Here is a 21719-nt window from a genome sequence, read left to right on the forward strand (position 1 = left end):
TTTAAGATTTAAGACATGAAACACATCATGCACTTGACTGAGTTCGGTTGGTAGTTCTAATCGGTACTCCATGGGACCGACTCTTTGAGTGGCTATGAAAGGTCCAACATATCGTGGACTGAGTTTCCTTCGTTTACCGAAACGGACAACACCTTTCCAAGGGGATACTTTCAACATGACTTTATCTCTAACTTGGAATTCTATATCCTTTCGTTTCTTGTCGGCATAGCTCTTTCGTCAGCTACGAGCAGTTTCTAATCGTTGCCTAATCTAAACGATCTTTTCGGCAGTTTTTGTGAAGATCCGTCCTTATCCATCCGGACGAAGTCCATATCGATTATAAACGATTCACAACAGTTGATTACATCGCGAGGTACTTGACCTCTATATGATACATTTTACAAACATTGCATTTGTTTTTGAAAAGACAATCTTTCATTACATCGGAAGTTGACGTCATGCAAACCATTTCATAATACATCTAACTAAACTTGACTTAATAATAATCTTGATGAACTCAATGACTCGAATGCAACGTCTTTTGAAATATGTCATGAATGATTCCAAGTAATATCTCTAAAATGAGCAAATGCACAGCGGAAGATTTCTTTCGTACCTGAGAATAAACATGCTTTAAAGTGTCAACCAAAAGGTTGGTGAGTTCATTAGTTTAACATAAATAATCATTTCATAATTTTAATAGACCACAAGATTTCATATTTCCATTTCTCATAAACATACGTCCCATGCATAGAGACAAAAATATCATTCATATGGATTGAACACCTGGTAACCGACATTCACAATATGCATATAAGAATATCCCCATCATTCCGGGATCCTCCTTCGGACATGATATAAATTTCGAAGTACTAAAGCATCCGGTACTTTGGATGGGGCTTGTTGGGCCCGATAGATCTATCTTTAGAGTTCGCGTCAATTAGGGTGTCTGTTCCCTAATTCTTAGATTACCAGACTTAATAAAAAGGGGCATATTCGATTTCGATCATTCAACCATATAATGTAGTTTCAATTACTCGTGTCTATTTAAAAACAGCGCATGTATTCTCAGTCCCAAAAATATATATTGCGAAAGCATTTAAAAAGGGAATAATGAAACTCACCATACTGTATTTTGTAGTAAAAATACATATGACGACATTGAACAAGGATAGGGTTGGCCTCGGATTCACGAACCTATATCATTTGTTTATTTGTTAATACATATACTTGTAATTGAACAAATTTATATATTATTATTAATGATATATTTGTTATTTTAATTATTTTTATGAATTTCATTATTAACTTAAATATATTTATTTTATATATCTTACTTATTATAAAAATAATAATAGAGTTAGATTATAGGTATTAGATATATTCTTATATAACTAATGTTTATTTGGTTAGGGTAATACTGATAACTGAAAAATTGTAATATTCAAAATAATAATAATAATAATAATAATAACAATAATAATAATAATATTAGTAGTAATTATAATAATACTCATAATAATAATAATATTAATATTAATAATTAAAAGTGGTAATAATATAATACTTACAATTATAATAACTTTGAAACTAATAATTTTTCTACTAATGGTAATTATGATAATATTTTAGTTGTAACTATAATAATAGTGGTAAAAGTGTTGATAATAAATATTATCTATTTTACTTGATAATAATACTAGTAATGATAATATTAGTATTAACAATAATAATACTAGTAATCCTAATTGTAATTTAAATTATGTTAGTAAAAATAAATGGTAACTCTTTTTAGTAATAATAACAATAATAATAATAATAATAATAATAATAATAATAATAATAATAATAATAATAATAATAATAATAATAATAATAATAATAATAATAATAATAATAATAATAATATATAAACTACCTTTAAGGGCTTTAAAAAGAATAAGCTGCTAGAGCCAGGACTCGAACCCGCGACCTCCCTCTCATCCACTATACCCCTTAACCATCCGTCTACTTTTACTTTTCTGATTTAAATCAATTTTGAATTATATCTATATACCGTATATATCCGTTTATCCATTATATGATCATTATTCTGGTTACAATTGGGTTTCGGCCCAATGTCCCAATGATTTACGGCCCAACCGAAGTCCAACAAAAATTGGTCCCTTTAACGTTTAAAGGAAGCCCAAGATACTACAATCAATCTGGTTTTCGATTAACATTAAGCAGTTAACTATCATATTCATCTTTTTCATCATTATCATCATGCGTAATCATCTCATCGTCTTCACCATTCAACTTAACATCATCAATTAATCATCATCACATGATCACGTCGTCACCTTCATGCGACATCACTCATCATCTTTTACGACTCACATAACATCATATCATTATCATTATCATATAATTATTTTCATCATCATCTCATCTTCATCATTAAGCATCATCATTAACCATCGACATATCTTCACAACATCATTGTTACCATCAACATTCTTCATGATCTTCGTTGTTTAATCACTATTGTGGCTTCGCCACCATCATTTAACTTTTGTTTTCTTGGTGATATCCCATTATAACAGAAAGTGGGTTCGAACAGCAACCAAGATAGATAGCAGTAAATGGTGGCATCGAATTACAATTGGGTTTTGATTCCGTGGTTATTTAAACCGAACAAGGTTGAATATAGCAATAAAGGGATTAAGAGTGGCAGTTTATAAGTGTAACAAATGGGTCACAGGTAATAGTTTGTTGATGATGGTAAATGGGTTGTGAAGGGTGGCGATACATGGAGGTTTCAAGGTGGTTAATGGCGGTTGTAATGATAGAAGATGGTGGTTGTTTCACGAAGAAGAAAATAAGAGAGAAGGAGAAGAGAGAGGAATAGCGAGGAATGTTCGGTTTGTTTACAACAAAAACAGAAACTAATCGTGGTAATGGTGGTGGTTTGAAAAGAGGACAATGGTGGTTTGTTGCAATCCGAAACGAGTAGCAAAGGTGATCGAGGAAGATGGTGTCGGTTGCATTAATTGAGGTTCACAGTAGTGACAATAAAACAGAAATAGTTTCGAATAAGGGTGATTGAGGGGGTTTGCGGTTGTTTTGTTCATCATACAAGATCATCCAAAAAATATGTTGATGTTGGTGGTTGTTTATGGTGGCAACGATGGTGGTTATGGGGTGGTAGAAGACAGTGGTTGCCGGTGCTATGTTGGCTGTTGGTGATCAACGAATTAAGGAGGAGGAGGAAACAAGAATGATAGTGTTAGGATTCAACAAGCTATCGGTATAGATATATCTATATAACTTACATATATGTAGATATATATATTACAGAATAATAATTAATAATATACTAATAATTATAATTATAATATATAATATAATATAATATTAATATTAATTAATTCTCAATCACAAATTTAGTGTAGTAAAGGTAGTGAAAGAATTCAAAAAGCAAACAGTCCAGCCACATGTATTGTTTTTGGAATATTACTACCGACAGTTTATCCCAAGTGACTATACCGTGTCCATTGCTAAACAGTTAACGTATAAAAGTGTTCCTAAATATCCCAAATTTTTAAATTAAACATAATTAATTATTTCACTCATTACCTGTTTGAAACCTGATCAAAAAGGTTTGAAAATTATTTATTTTCTGTTCCAATTTATATGTACGGAGTACAAAAACTTAGTTCGAAAAGATAAAAAAAATATTTATCAAAACTATTATCTTTTTATACAAATTTTGGAAAAACTTTTATTTTAAAACTTCATATATATATTAGACCTATTTTAAAAATAATTAAATGTCAACCGAAAACTATAGACGTTTACCATTTAAACTCATAATTAGTTATATTCAATATACGCTATGTATATATATAAACATTTTTAAATAACAAAATTTACTACGCAAATAAGTATATATTAAATAATTAAATTAAATATAACAATATATATATATACAAGAAATATACATATAAAATAATAATTTTTATTACAATGTATTTTATTGTACATATTTATTTATAACTATAAGTGTATATAATAGTTTATTAATGTTCCAGTTATTATATATATTATACATATATTTATATATACACATATTTATATATATCCACATATTTACAAGCACTGGTTCATGAATTATCAGGAACAGTCGAACGTCAATTGAATATATGAACATCGTTTCAAAATTTTCTGGACTCAACATTACGTACTTTGCTTATCGTATCAAAATCATATAAAGATTAAGTTTAAATTTAGTCGGAAATTCCCGGGTCGTCACAGTTTTGTGAATGATTTCAGGACCAGATAAATGTTTGTCCTCGAGTTCGTCCCAACACAAAGGAGATCTACACTTTCGTCCATATAAAGCTTCAAAAGGTGCAGCTTTAATGCTGGAGTGATAACTGTTATTGTAAGAAAATTCAACCAAAGGTAGATGTCTATCCCATCCTTTGCCGAAATCAATTGCATAAGCACGTAGCATATCTTCCATGGTTTAAATAGTTCGTTCACTTTGACCATCAGTTTGCGGATGATATGCTGTACTCATGTCGAGTTGAGTTCCAAGAGCAGATTGTAAAGTTTTCCAGAATCTGGATATGAATCGACTGTCACGATCAGAAATAATTGAGATAGGAACACCATGACATGAGACAATTTATTTAATATAAAGTTGCGATAATCTCTCCATCTTGTCAGTTTCCTTGATCGGTATGAAATGCGCAGATTTAGTAAGGCGATCAACTACGAACCAAATAGTATCATTACCGTTTGCAGTCTTATGTAACTTAGTAATGAAGTAAATAGTGATACATTCCCAATTCCACTACGGAATATCGGGTTGTGTCAACAGACCAGAAGGCTTTTGATGGTCGGCCTTGACCTTCAAACAAGTGAGACACTTACTAACATAAGTAGCAATGTCGGCTTTCATGTTAGGCCACCAGTAGAATTGCTTCACATCGTGATACATCTTACTGGAACCGGGATGAATAGAATATCTAGTCTTATGTGCTTCATCCAAGACTAGTTCACGGAAATTACCGAAGCGAGGAACTCAAATTCTGTTGCCAAAGTACCGTGTACCATTAGCTTTCACTTGAAGTTGGTTCTCAAAACTGATAGGTCCTTCACCTTCGATAAGTGTCGGTTTAATAGTTTCCAATTGAGCTTCACAAATTTTTGATATAAGATTCGATTTGATCTTCAGGTTTAGAGCACGAACACGTTTAACATTGTCTTTCCGACTAAGGGCATCGGCAACTACATTCGCCTTGTTAGGATGATATTTTAGCTCATAGTGATAATTGTTCAATAACTCGAGCATCAGCTTTGCTTCATGTTCAGCTATTTTTGATCAAAGATGTGTCAAAGAATTTTATGATCAGTGTACACCGTAAACTTAGTACCATATAGATAATGTCTCCATATCTTTAATGCAAATACCACGGCACCTAACTCAAGGTCATGTGTGGTATAGTTCTCTTCATGTTTCTTCAACTGCCTAGATGCGTAGGCAATAACCTTTTCTCGTTGCATTAAAACACAACCAAAGCCTTGCTTCGGAGCATCGCAGTAAACAACAAAGTCGTCAGTACCTTCAGGTAAGGATAGAATCGGGGTTGTGGTCAATTTCTCCTTCAGAATCTTGAAAGCAGATTCCTGTTCTTCGGACCACTCAAACTTCTTCCCTTTGTGAGTTAACTTTGTAAGGGGTTTAGCAAGGAGGGAAAAATCTTTTATGAACCTTCGATAATAACTGGAAAGTCCCAAAAATTGACGAATATGCTTCGCAGTCTTTGGTATCTCCCAGTTCTGAATAGCGGTAATCTTAGCTGGATCGACATGTATTCCATCTCTATCGACAACATGTCCAAGAAATTGTACGGTTTTGAGCCAAAACTCGCACTTAGAAAATTTAGCATAGAGTTGTTCCTTTCTTAAGAGTTCAAGAATCATGAGCAAATGTTGCTCATGTTCTTCCTCACTCTTGGAGTAGATCAAGATGTCATCAATGAAAACAATAACAAATTTGTCAAGATACAGCTTGCAGACTTAGCACCCTCAATTCTTTTCTTAGTTCAATATTTTCCTCCACCAACTTCTTAATTTCGCAATCTTTCTCATCCATACGGACCTCTACTCTCACCACGTGGCAAAGCAAACCCTCCAATTTTCTCTCGGTATCCTTTTGTAGGCTCATGATCTCATACTTAGCAGCATCATCATAAGAAGGAGTTCGGGCTCTGATGGACCAGCTTCTTCATGACGTTTTCCTTTATCTTCGATTCTCGGAGTTGGGTAGTATTGTGGAGACCTTTCTGAATCTCGAATAGTATTTGGGCTATAGTTTGGTGATGGTGAGGCAGGACTGTAGGAAGGACTTCGAACAGGTCTCGAGGTTACAGAGTGTCCAACACCTACTTCGGTGGTAGGGTTGTGAGTTACTTTGTTAGGCCTGTTAACGCTTGAGCTTGACATCCTAACATTAGGAAAGAGACTTTGATTAGAATCTTTGATTCAAGTTTAGTAAAGTATAAGTGTTAAGAATATAAGGCAATCCTAAGTGCTTTAAAGTCTAAGGCAGGAAAGGTTATAGTTTCCTAGATTGATAAGGCACCCTAGCTAGCAAATAAGGCACACATAAACATGCAATCCTGGTTCTCTATAACAGTCTGGTTTGCTCTGATACCAATCTATCACACCCCCAGTTAGGGCCTGGGCGAAATGTGACTTAATACCAAACAAACCAACATATTATAATAAACGAGAACGATACTAAATGATAAAATCAAACTTTATTAAGAGTACGCAGCAGAAAATAAAATGTCATTACAAAGGAATAAAGTAAATGTTTAAATGCAATAGTAATAAATGTGATATCTCTTGATCCTATGTCCAAGTAGCATCACATAAGCAGTAGATAAATAACTTGATCAAACAGAACCTGAGACAAAACATGTTAAAGTGTCAACCAAAAAGGTTGAGTGAAGTTCATAGGTTTAATAAATACGTTTGACCGTTGTTTTAGACCACAAGATTTAGTTTGTAAAGTTGATCTCCCGCAGGATCAAAAAGTTATGCCAAGGCATGATATTTAGACTAAACGTTCAAGTTTGCCCCAATGACAAGTTGTGTCTGTTCTTGTCGGTTTAATTTCATTATTAAGTAATACAATGACTCAGTCAAATGTATCGGGGACGTTACTCCCGATAGGCCTACCCCCAATAATTAAGCATGCAATCAACGAGCAATTAAAAATATCACTGTAGGGACTTAGTCGGACATAGCCGGGTATAGCATAGTTTTAGTAGTTGGTACTTGTGTCTAAAGTGTAAAATGTAAAAACAGCATGTGTCTCACCCCAATAAAAGTAATTAAGTTTGCTAGCAATAAAGAGTGGGGCTATGAGTTCACCTTAGTAAGCAGAGAGAGATTACAGTTATTCCTTGGAATAGAAAGTTGGAACGAACAGAAAGTCAACCTATTGTCATTTAAGAGTAGTAAGTGTTTTTGCCCATGTTTAAGTAAATGTTTAAGTATGATAGTGTTTTAAGTATAGTTCGTTTTCCTTTTCTAGTAAATTTCTATTTTTAGAAAGTTTCCACTTTTAGTAGGTTCCTTATTTTAGTAAGTTTCTATAACTAGAAAGTTTCTACTTTTAAGAGTGTTTTCCATTTTAGGATACTTGTCGTATTAGATAAGCTTCCAATCACCCCTTTCCCTTCGAATGGCCATTGCAGGTCTAGGGGCTTGAGCTATAGGACCCTTTAAATCGGAAAATCCAAACCCTTCCGCCTAGAGTTTCGTAGAAACCATTCGTCAAGAAAGTTCGAAGATCTATACATCTCTAATACATATCCCAGAATGTTTTTATGTTACAATATAAGTAGTAGGTTATAGGTGTTAGTAATAGTAATAGTAATAGTGTATACATGTTAATTAATAGTATAAGTAGTATTAGGGTTTCATTAATTAGAGTTAGTTAATTAAAGTAGTATTTAATAACTATGGTTTAGTAATTAATGTCCTAGGGTTTAATAAATTTGGGTTTTATTTAATGTAGTAATGATTAGGGTTTTAATAATTAGGGTTAGGTTTAATGAATTAGGGTTTTAAGTAATTAGGGTTATATATATATATATATATATATATATATATATATTTATATATATATATATATATATATATATATATATAATTCGTATATATGTATATATATATAAGAAAAAATATTTTTTACATGTATATATATGTATATGTATATATATTTATTTTGTTTCCTAAATTAACCATAAACAAATCTTTCATGTAATAACCTTGGGTTTAAAGATCAAAGTTTCCTTTTTCTTTTTCTTTTTTCTTGGTCGACATACATACATACAAATATATATTATTTTTTTTCTTCATGTATATATAGATCTAGGTGTGTTTATGTATATATTTATGAATAAACAAGTTTATAACATGAATTAAAGATCAAAGATTATGTAAACAAGTTAGAGTTTATGTTATACCTTTGAAGTTTCAATATGATTAACAAAGAAGTGATGAACACGATGAAGATTGAAAATCAAAGCCTTGAAAAACTTGAAGAACTCCTTGAAGATTCTTGAAAAACATGAAGAATGCGAAGAACACTTGAAGATCACCTTGAAGATTGATGATGATTTCGATGGGTGGTGGTGGTGATTTCGGTTTTGGGAGCCGAAATAGGGAGAGAGGGAGAGAGATTTGAGAGAGAGAATTGTTGTTGTGATTTGGTACATTGAAAAGGTTTGGGTTAGGCCTCTATTTATAGGAGTGTTAGGATTATTCTAGAGTTAGGGTTTAATAAGGAATTACTTAGGGAACAAGTTAGCTTGAAGAGGGGGTTAGGGTTGTTGGTTTGGGCCAAAAATTAGATGGGTAGAAGGGTAATTTTGCCATTCCAAAATCGGCTAGGGTTTTATTAGGGTTAGGGTTTAACTTTTTCACTTAAGTCCTTGTATTTTAGATTAGTTCAAATGATTCATTAATTATCCAAGTTTAATTATTTTAAGTACACAAGTTTTAAAGTTATTTATTTATTCACAAAATTTAATAAGTCTTTTATTAACTTGTCGTTTACAAAGTTAATCATTATATTTTATAATTCTTAAGCTTAATAATTATTGATTAAAGTTTAATTATTAAGTTTAATTATATTGTTGGGCATTTAATAATGAAAAGTATAGAATGGAAAAATGAGAAATATAGAATGGAAAAATGAGGGTCGTTATAAAGGGGTTAACCTTGGGCGTTTTATGCTTTATTGTTATATATATCGTCATATTGTTGTGATGTAGCTAGCCCTCCGGGTGTAGATTGATGGCGTTGTTCATATCATTGTTGGTGAACTTACATTGTTGATATTGTTAGCTTGTTGTATAGCGATTGTACGGTATGCTTAGATTCGCTTGCCTTTATGCTTGAATGCTCCGGTATGTGCTATTTGATTATTCGTGTGATGTGTCCATTTTATGTATATATATGTATGTAGTATATTCTCACTCACTAAGCATTAGCTTACCCTCTCGTTGTTTATATTTTTATAGATTTGCGTGGAGGCTGTGGCTCGGGTAAGCATGGAGACTAGTGGACTTGCGTAGTTGCTTAGAAGACGTGCTTTTGGATTTGATTAGGATTGGGTAGCGTATCCCTAATCATCATGCTCGGTCTTTATTTTTGTGTTAAAACTCACGTGGTCGGAAACTTGTATTTTGTACGAAAGTCGTAAAACGGACGATGTGGGCCTGGTGTTGTAAAACTTGTTCTATCGTGGAAAATTCTTAGTTTTACTTATAATGACGTATCTTGATAATTTGTTTCGTTTAAAAGTGTCGGGAAGCAGGTTTTCCGCTCACGTGTAATTGAAAAACTGATCAGAGTTTTTTAGTTCATTTGGACGCCGTCCAAAAGGCTTGGACGCCGTCCTATACTTCACTTCTGGACGCCGTCCAGATGCACTATCTCACAAAGTTTTTTTTTTTTTTGGGTCGTGTTTTCGGTTGAATAATTGGTTGGGTAAGTGGTATCAGAGCATGGTCTAAGGGATTTAGGCGACTTGAGATAGGTGCCTAGACTTAGACTTTTGTGTATGCTTATTTGTTGCAGGACTTGTAGGTGAACGGGTCGGACGGGGACTTGGTTAGTACCTTAGCGTGTAGGTGAACTAACTAGGATTGTGACTTGTGTTATGATATTACTTCTTACGTGTGTTTTATCGCGTAGGATTTTTGTTTGTGTTGGTTATATCATCGAGTGAGGCGGTCGTTGTACTAACAAGTTGATACGGCGTGTGCGCATACTAAGGACTTGCAAACCTTATTACGGGTGCAAATCGTGTCTACAAGTGATGTACGACGAGTGTTGAGCAAGATGGGGCGGTGTTGTGCGTGTGGTTTTATACGTTCATGGACTAATCGTTTTTGCATTCTTTAGAATGACGACTAAACCTCCGATGTATGATAGGAAACCGGATCCTTTGATAAGCACAACATGGATCTCGAATGTCGAAGGGTGTTTTCGCACTATTGAATGCCCTCTCGAGAAGAGGACAAGACTCGCTATTAGCTTGTTGCGGGGTATGGCGAAGGATTGGTTGGATGGTAAAATTGATATCGTTGGTGGTGAAGCTTTTATGGGGTTATCGTGGGACGATTTTAAGAAGGAATTCTTCGAGGAGTTCCGGACGCAAGCCGATTTGGTGGAATTACGTGATGAGTTGCGAAATTTGCGACAAGGATCTATGGACTTGAATACTCTCAAGACGACCTTTATGGCGAAGGCTCGTTTTTGCCCGGAGTATATTGGGAACGATCGTATGTTGATGGAAGATTTCTATCGAACTTTGAATGTTAACTTGCAGGAAAAAATTAGCAGAGGTCAGGCGAAATCATTTGCGGAGTTATTTGCCGTGGCTAGGGGTTTCGAATCGTATTCGCGATCGGTGGTTAGTGAACCTTCAAGTAAGAGAAGGGTTGTTTCGTATGGTGCTCCAAGTAAGAGAACTAACGTTGCAAGTGTGAGCACGGGTGGTATACGGACGAGTATATCGGATTCTAGTGCGTCAAGGTATTACAATTGTGGCGTGAGGGGTCACAAGTCTTGGGAATGTTCGATGCCAAAGGGTGATGGCACGGGGTTCTTCAATTGCCAAGAAGAAGGACATCGTAAGTCAGAGTGTCCCAAGTTAGCGGGGATGGGTGTGGCGAGAAGACGTTAAGGTACTTTTTGTTTTAATAAATATGTCCTTTGATTATTTATTATGTGCCGATGAGTTCGGGTTTGATAAATGCGTGGTGTTGTGCATGTTATTGTCATGGGTGACATTCCTAATGGAATTACACTATGGTGGTGTATGGATTGACGGAGGAAGGGCGTAAGACTTGGTGCGACCAAGCATTCCTTAGTATTGGGAAATGTTCCTACCAAGCATGGGTATGGGCTTTGGTGTTCAGTTGTTAAGCGCGTGTTTGCTTTCGTGTTGAAGTTGATGAACCATGAGGTTCGACGGGTGGATAAAACCCTAAAGATCGAGTGTTTGACCTCGATGTGTATTGGTAATGGAGTCTACGTGATGTGATATTAGGTTCCTCTTTCATACCTAATAGCATGGTATTCGACTCTGATGGTGTTGCGGTTACACTGTACTTAGAGTACTGGAGAGAAACCCTTAGGTACATAAGTGCCTAGGTGGAAATTTGACAAGCTAGAGCAATCGGAGGATTGCAAGATTAAAGTTTGTGTAATTGGTGAACTCTTCGTTCGAAGTGTTCAAGGATAGGTTAAAATCCTTCATGTGCTCAAGGTTGGAGCAAGGTATTGTGATGTGGTTATGGAATGGAGTTATAAGTGGGGGAGTTTGAACTCTTACACGAAGAAGTTCTAGTGTATTGATATTGGACGATGCTCGTATGGATTCGGAGCTAGCGTTAAGACCTACGTTGGACGATTGTGGTAAAAGTACGATTTGGAATAAATTGTACTTAGGGTTTGGATTTAAATTATCACCGAGGTGGTAATGTGGTGAATCTCATTGAGAGATAATGGATGTGTTTGACGAGCAAGGTGAGATCCCTCGGTTAAGGGATGTGCGTGTCGGATTCTCTTCTAGAGAATTATTGTTTTGTGCCTATGTGTGATATAGGTGGTTCTTGCTTGATTGTGTTGGCATTGTGTACGCATACGTAGGATGCGTGGGCAAAGGTTCCAAGTGAGTGGAATGCTTCTAAGTATGAGTATATACTTGTTCTTTGAGGTGAATGGTTAGTGTATTTCATTAGAATTCACTATGGTGTAACAGGGCGCGATGTTACACTATTCGTTGTGATCGAGGCCAAAAGAGTGTGTGTTGATGGTTAGTATATTCCGTTAGGATCCACTATGGTGTAGCAGTGCGCGATGTTACACTACTTGTTGTTTGAGGCCAAAAGAGCGTGTGTGATTGGTGGGTTATGGCCATTGACTTGGTCCGCTAACTTCACCATGGGATTAGCGTTATATCGGTATGGTATAACATTATCGGGAAATGCGAGTACCGGTGGGGAATGGGAGTACCATTCCTGTGTTGAGATTTAGGAAGTGAGTCGCGTGTAGTTCGGATTCACAATGACACGTGTGGATGCGGTCATTCTATTGGGATAGTGACTCTCGTATAGTTCGGATTCACTAGGACGCGTGTAGTTCGGCCAATCCCGATTGTTGTTGCGGTGAAGGTAGTGAGTCGTTGTGGTGCGGATTCACTAAGGCGCGTGTAGTTTCGGCCAGCCTTCATATGGTTAGTGTTGAGAACTATTGGTTGTTTTATACGCCGATGGTGGGGTCGTGAGGACCATGTTGCGTGATTAGTGATGCGATAGCCTTGTTTCGCTCACATGTTGTTAAGGGTGTGACAATAGTCGATTTTGTACACCTTGAGTTTGGCGTTACCATAGTCATTTGGGACGCTAGCGAATTTGAGTCGTTTGCTTACGATTTTATGATAGTTGCGTATTGATCATGTTGCACACTACAAGGGATGTTAAGTGGTAAGTGTTATCCGTACGGATTCGCTTTTGTTTAGTCTTCATTCGGTTTGATTGTTGACCTTATTTTGGTATGTGGTTACTTTAGCATTGTACTTGTTAGGGGTGTGACAACCCGGAAATTTCCGAACAAATTTAAACTTGATCTTTATATGTTTCCAACACGTTAAGCAAAGTTTATAATGTTGAAATCCCAAAAACTTTGAACTATGTTTATGTATTCAATTACCCATTGACTATGCTCGACGATTCACGAACTATTATGTGTATAGATATGTATTATATATATAGTTATATAAATTGGAAAATGTTAACAAAGTATTAAACGTATAAAACTTTACATGAATGTATTTGTTTTAATATGTTTATTGATAAAATTAGAAGAAAATATCAAATGATTGATTTATCAGATACATTGTATGATTACGAGTCTCTGTTAAGAGGTCCACTATGATTTAAGGAAATCTGTTCCTTTTAACGGTATTCGGAATAATTAGTAAAGTAATTTACAAGTAAGAACAAAAGTGTTAATTAACGTGAACTAGACAAGGGTTAGTGGAGATTCCCGTTTGATTTTCAATTTATGCTTTACAATAATTGTCTCGTGACTTTTGATAAGATAAACTATTAAACGTGTATATTAATTAATGTGGAAGTAAAATTGTGGAATATAGAGACCTTAGAAAATGGATATCGACAAGTTAAGTAAATTAACGTTTTACATTAAAATGATTTTTCACGTTTATCTAACCTTCGGATTTTTATCTTACGCTTCACAAGCAAACGGTAATTTAAAAACTTGAAAACCTGTTATGAGTTGTATACGATCTTACTTTTCTAAAACATTGTTTTTGGCATAACGATTTCCATTATCTTAACCTTTTATCAAAATGATTCCTAATTATATTTAGCTTTGAAAAACAAATTTTCATATTTACATAATTTAGTTTCAAACGTACTAACAACGTTTTCAGTTAAAAAGAGCTTTTTATTTAAAACGTTTTATAAAGTAACTTGTTTATGTATATAAAACTTTGAAGAACGTAATTAAAGCTTGGTGTTATAAATTTACAAATATATTTTATTGTTTCAAAAAGAAAAAGTATTACTAAATAATAATTTCGAAACAAAAATAAATTATATAATGAACTGAGAAATATAATTAGTTTTGAAAAACTATATATGGTTAAATAAATGTTTCAAATATATATTTCGAAATGAATATATATACATATTTTTTTTATTAATTTAGTTATAAAACGTTTTGAGTTAAAAGGATACTATTATATATATATATATATATATATATATATATATATATATATATATATATATATATATATATATATGTATATGTATATGTATATGTATATGTATATGTATATGTATATGTATATGTATATGTATATGTATATGTATATGTATATGTATATGTATATGTATATGTATATGTATATGTATATGTATATATATGTATATATATATGTATATGTATATGTATATGTATATGTATATGTATATGTATAATGAGACGATAATTTATTGAAGCAAATGACCAAAACATTCAAATGATTAATTTACACTTTAAGTGAGATAGTTTTTCATTGATTTGAGTCTTGCCATATATAAAGGTACGTTACACAAAACATAAAGTATCAGTTTTCTAAGTGTACGAAAATGAGTTCGAGAAACCGGAAACGGGACATTGGTCGAGTGACAATGTACAAGTCATCGAAACTAAATTTACAGGTTAACTATGCATGTAAATATAATATAATATTTAATTAATTATATAAATTAAATATATTATATATTAAATATTATTAATAACCGTCGGCAGCCCTTAATCATTTGTGAGTGCGCTGGAAATAGGAACCTCTGCAATCGCGGAGGTTTATGCTTAAAAAGCTCCACGATCGTGGAGCTCATGGGTCCAGAAAGGGGCTATAAAGCTCGATCAGTTTTCGGACGAATCCATTCAATCTCATATCTCTCAATCTCTCTATATGTAATATATATTATTCTTATTAATTATTATTATTATTATTATTATTATTATTAAGATTAATATTATTATTAATCGTATTATTATTATTATTATTAGTAATATTATTAGTAGTAATATACATAAAATACTACGACGAAGTCATGTGTAGATTATTTCAAAACGGGTTTTTCGAGAATGATAGAGCTAAGAAAATTATGGGTTATAGCTATGGAGGTTATGGGTAATGTTCGGGGGTATGCTCGTGAGGTCAAACTAGTGTTTATCATCTCTGTTGCGTCTACGTACTTTCCTGCAATATTGAATCTCAATATTGATACGTGAGCACTCATAGCTTAACTTTTATATATTAATAGTGTATCCCTGACTAGTGCTCGAGTAAATAGGATTATGCATGCTTGTACTTTTGATATTGTCGTTAGATATGTTATGTTGAATCCTGAATTAGTTACGTATGTAGTTAAGATAAGGTATAAGATATGCATGTCGTTGGAAAGCTAGCGAAAAATTAAGAACTTTTCATTTAGATAACGAATGGTTTCGATGAACGGATTAAAAGTTATAGTCAATTGAATTTTTGTATTATTATTAAAAATGATTATTATTATCGTCGTTACTATCATCGTTATAGTTTTTATCTAATTATTATTATTATTATTATTATTATTATTATTTTTATTATTATTATTATTAGGGGGATGATTCTCACACACAATTTTTTGATCCTCACACACTAATTTAAAGAAATGGAGTATTATTAGAAGAGTAAAATGTTAAAATAGGTGTGTGAGGATCAAAAAAGGGTGTGTTAGAATCATCCCCCTTATTATTATTATTATTATTATTATTATTATTATTATTATTATTATTATTATTATTATTATTATTATTATTATTATTATCATTATCAATAAAAGGTATTATCATTAAAAATTGTTATTTTTACTATCATTATTATCGTAAAAGTTATAATTAGTATTATTATTATAATCATTAAAATAGTTATTAGTATTATCATAATATTTATTATTATTAGTATTACTATAATTAAAAACTAATATTAGTAACACCTAATTATTATGATTACTATTATTATCATTAATATGAACGCGATATAAAAGACGATTAAAATCTATTAAACGAATCGATTAGGAAATAATGAGTATGAGTATCATGATGAAATTAAAATATTGTAAAATATTGATTTAGATAAAATTATCGTTCTTATTATTTTTTTTATCATTACTGTTATTATTAAAAGTATCGTTAGTATTAAAACTATCATTTTAACAAAAATTATCATTTCAATAGAAATGTCATTGTTATTATATAATATCATTATTATTATTATTTTAAATAAAATTATTATTTTAATATTAAAATTAAAAAGTATCGTAAATATTAAAGTTATCATAATTAGAATTATCATCTTATCATACTATCATTTTTAGTAATTATAAATATTGATATTTTTATTAATAGAATAATAATAATAATGATTATTATTACAAAATAATACAACTTTTACTTATTATTATTATCAATATTATTTTATCAAATAAATATGCGATACAAAAGATATTTTACTACGTGTAATATAATTACATTAATAATACATATCATTATATTTTATGATATTAAATGAACTTTATAAATTTTATTACTTAAGATATATAAAAGTATATTTTTATCATATATAAATTTTAAATATAAATTTTTATTAACAAATGAATTTTATTATTTACTTTCATAAAACCTTTAAAAATATTAGATATATATAAAATGACGATATTTAAGTTATATAATAATCATGTATTGAATTTTTGAAGTCATTTTGGGTCAAGTTGACTTTTGTTGACTTTTTCACATTAGTCTCGAGCATTAGGACTGTCATACACTATGACCTGACCTAATTTGTTAAACAAATATTGACCAACATATATATATATATATATATATATATATATATATATATATATATATATATATATATATATATATATATATATATATATATATACTTAATATAGGTTCGTGAATCCGAAGCCAACCTTGCACTTGTTCAATGACGTCATCTGTATTTTTACTACGAAATACAGTATTGTGAGTTTCATTACTCCCTTTTTAAATGCTTTTGCAATATATATTTTTGGGACTGAGAATACATGCGCTTTTATAAATGTTTGACGAAATAGACACAAGTAATTGAAACTACATTCTATGGTTGAATGATCGAAATCGAATATGCCTCTTTTAGCTTGGTAGCCTAAGAATTAGGGAACTGGCCCCTAATTGACGCGAATCCTAAAGGTAGATCTACGGGAACTAACAACCTGTGATGACCCGGGAATTTCCGACCAAATTTAAACTTTAATCTTTATATGGTTCCGACACGATAAGCAAAGTCTGTAATAGTGAGTCTCGAAAATTTTGGAACTATGTTTATATATTAAATTACCCTTTGACTGTGCTCGACGATTCCCGAACCATTGTGTGTAAATATATATATAAATATAAGTATAAGTATATATATAATATTTTGAATTAGTAAAATACCTTTAATCAATTTGAAATTAAAAATGTAAAATAATGAACAGAATAATTAAGTTATTATTAAAATGAATATAAATATATATATATATATATATATATATATATATATATATATATATATATATATATATATATATATATATATATATATATATATATATATAATATTATTATGAAAATATATAAGATAAATATATATAAATGATTCCAGTAAGAATTACTATGTTGAAACATATATATATGAAAAGCATATAAATGTTAAACATTCAATAAATATATTCATATGATATAAAATATAATTATTAGATATTACAAAAGTAATAACTGGTAATATTAAATATAATTACAAGTTTAGTTATAGTTATTATAATACTGTTATATTCAATATTAATATTAATATCAGTATTATGAATGTTATTATAATATATAGATATAAAATTTGATACATTTAAATTGTTAATAATATTATTGTTATCATTATTAAAATCATTATTATTACGTATTATTATCATTAATATAACTACTAGTATTACTAATAAGGTTATTAATATTATTAATACTAATAATTTTTTATTATTATTATAATTGTTATTATAATTATAATACAACTTATATGATTATTAGTTGTAATATGATTATTAGTATTATTAATAGTGGTAATATATTTATAATTGTTAATTATCATAATTTATGAAGTTTATATATAAACATATATAAATTGTTAAATAGATACAGATATATATACACACACACACACACACACACACACACATATATATATATATATATATATATATATATATATATATATATATATATATATATATATATATAGAAACACAGTTATATACATATAAATACATTATGCAGATAAATATATATATATATATATATATATATATATATATATATATATATATATATATATATATATACAGCACAGAAGGTATTCTGTTTTCAATCATTTCCACACTGTAGTAATTGTTACTTTATGTTCCAATTCGTACAAATCAAAATTCTATCACGAGAACAAAACAAATTTATGTTAGAAATCTATGTCAGATTATTTGATTTCTTTCTCTTTAGTTGGTTTCACGTCTCTTTCTCCTTTCTAATTTTCTTTCTGATTGATATAAACTGTCGAATGTAATCTACCCATAAAATAATCGATTCTCTTTGTCTTTGATAAAACCATTCGTTGCTCCACCCTACGCCACACCCATCTTTAAGAACATCACCCTATCTCTCTTCTCTCTCTCTTCATCTTCTTCTGCGACTAAAACAACTACTTTCCATTACCACCACCACAAGTATCATCACAATCCCGTTTCTATTTTCTGAGTAACCAAAAAAAACATCACCTTTATCATCGCTATATATATATACATATATTCTTTTCTATTTAATCACTGGTCACAGACCTAATAAAACGATACAAACCTCTATAAACTGCTGCAATACACTTCTGTTGCTATCCATCTGTCGAACAACCATGCTATTGAATTAATTGTTACGCTGCCATGAATGCCCAAGCAGGCTGCTGTAACTTCACATACCTATTTCTGCTTCAGCAGCTGTACGATAATTTTTTTTTTCTTTTTTCCCTATCAACGAAGCAGGATAGAGATGAAGGGAAGTATGATGTTAATACATAAAATAATAATGGTGTTGAGTAAATAAGAGATGGCTGATAATAGAATATAATAGATGTTGAGAAGGTTTAATAATGCAAAGAAGTCGGTATATATTATCAAATGATGAAGATAGTGACAGAAAGTGGAAAGTGTCGATTAGATAGGGTTAGTGGAAGATTTACAGCTGTGTTGATCCCCTAATTAAGCATAACCGGCACCCATATGAACCCTTCAATTGATTAACGGGCTTCAACTTTAAACAGGCCAATTAGGTGTGAACTGGGAATGCAAGATGGACTGCTATAACAGGTGGGCCGAACTATACATGGATCACAATGGCAACCCATCAGGTTTCTGTTATTTTTTTCTTTTGGTTCGATGACAACACGCAATTGATTCAAACTATGATCATATTGGGACGATTATGATATGTTTATGATTATGTGATGTGATGATTAGGATTAAGATATGATGATGAATGATACTATGCGAATTTGATTAAGATGATACGGGTATAAAGATATTGATGATGATAACAAGAAAAACGTAGGATGAAATTGATGATGGTGATGACGTTTAGAATTAGGTTACAGAAGTGATGAGGATATACGATGATAGGTTAGGTTAGAATGATGATAGAGATAATCGATGATGAAGCCATGGTTGCTTTCTGTTTTACAAATTCCTGGATGGCAAGAAACCTCAATAAAAGATGCAGTTATCAATTCTGTTTCAATACCATTATAGTACGAATCAGCAAGTGGGTTTATTATGGACCAGGTGGGCTTATTTTGTTAATGATTTGGGCTGCATGACTTGATCTTGTGAAGAATAAAATAAACGAAACCGAAACTAGTTATATAGATTTAACTTAGAGATTATAACAGAAAACTGTGACAGACTAGATGGTTAAGGAGGTTTATTTCGAACGAGAGATTGCGGGTTCGAGCCCGGTCTGAGGCAATTCTTTTTAGACAAAACTCTAAGGGTATACACATGTACATTTTTTCCCCCTAATATTATCATTATTATTATTATTATTGATTACTATGATTATTAGAATTATTATTGTTATGATTATTTTTCATTTTATTTTTATTATTATTATTATTATTATTATTATTATTATTATTATTATTATTATTATTATTATTATTATTATTATTATTATTATTAATATTATTATTATTATTATTATTATTATTATTATTATTATTATTATTATTATTATTATTATCATTATTATTACTTCTACTACTACTAATATTAAATACATAATAAGAAAAATAGAAAATAAGATAACTATACCATGAATATGATTATAAGTAATCCTAACTAAAAGATTATATTTATAAATTATGTAAATATTAATAAATATAAAACCATTTTTATTTTTTAAATACTAATTTAACTTATATAAGCTTAAATATATATCAACATATTTTGAAATAAGTATCATAACATATTATAAGTATTAATGAAATTATCTATAAGAATATTAAACTTAATACTTAACAGAATATATATAAACTTAGTTGATTTATAATACTTTAATATATACATGATATAGGTTCGTGAATCCGAGGCCAACCCTGCATTGTTCAGTTGTTCAATACCGTCATATGTATTTTTACTAGAAAATACATTAGGTGAGTTTCATTATTCCCTTTTTAAATACTTTTGCAATATATATTTTTGGGACTGAGAATACATGCGCTGTTTTTATAAATGCTTTACGAAATAGACACAAGTGATCGAAACTACATTCTATGGCTGGATTATTAAACCGAATATGCCCCTTTTTAGTCTGGTAATCTAAGAATAAGGGAACAGACACCCTAATTGACGCGAACTCTAAAGATAGATCTATCGGGCCCAACAAGCCCCATCCAAAGTACCAGATGCTTTAGTACTTCGAAATTTATATCATGTCCGATGGAGGATCCCGGAATGATGGGGATATTCTTATATGTATATTGTGAATGTCGGTTACCAGGTGTTAAATCCATATGAATGATTATTTTTGTCTCTATGTATGGGACGTATGTTTATGAGAAATATGAAATCTTGTGGTCTATTAAATTGATGGAAATGATTGTTTAAGTTAAACTAATGAACTCACCAACCTTTTGGTTGACACTTGAAAGCATGTTTATTCTCAGGCATGAAAGAAATCTTCCGCTGTGCATTTGCTCATTTTAAGGACATTACTTGGAGTCGATCATCGCTCTGGGATCAAATGTTGATGACTTCGTCCAGATGGATTAGGACGGGGCATTTCACAACCCCCATTCTGGAATTTGGAATGCTTTTGTACTTCGATTTTATCATGTCCGATGGGTGCCCCGGAATGATGGGGATATTCTATATGCATCTTGTTAATGTCGGTTACCAGGTTTTCACCATATGAATGATTTTTATCTCTATGCAGTTTGCGAAATGCCTGATATGAGATGTATATTTATG

Source organism: Rutidosis leptorrhynchoides, chromosome 9, assembly GCF_046630445.1.
Source record: "Rutidosis leptorrhynchoides isolate AG116_Rl617_1_P2 chromosome 9, CSIRO_AGI_Rlap_v1, whole genome shotgun sequence".
In the NCBI taxonomy this organism is placed as follows: Eukaryota; Viridiplantae; Streptophyta; class Magnoliopsida; order Asterales; family Asteraceae; genus Rutidosis; species Rutidosis leptorrhynchoides.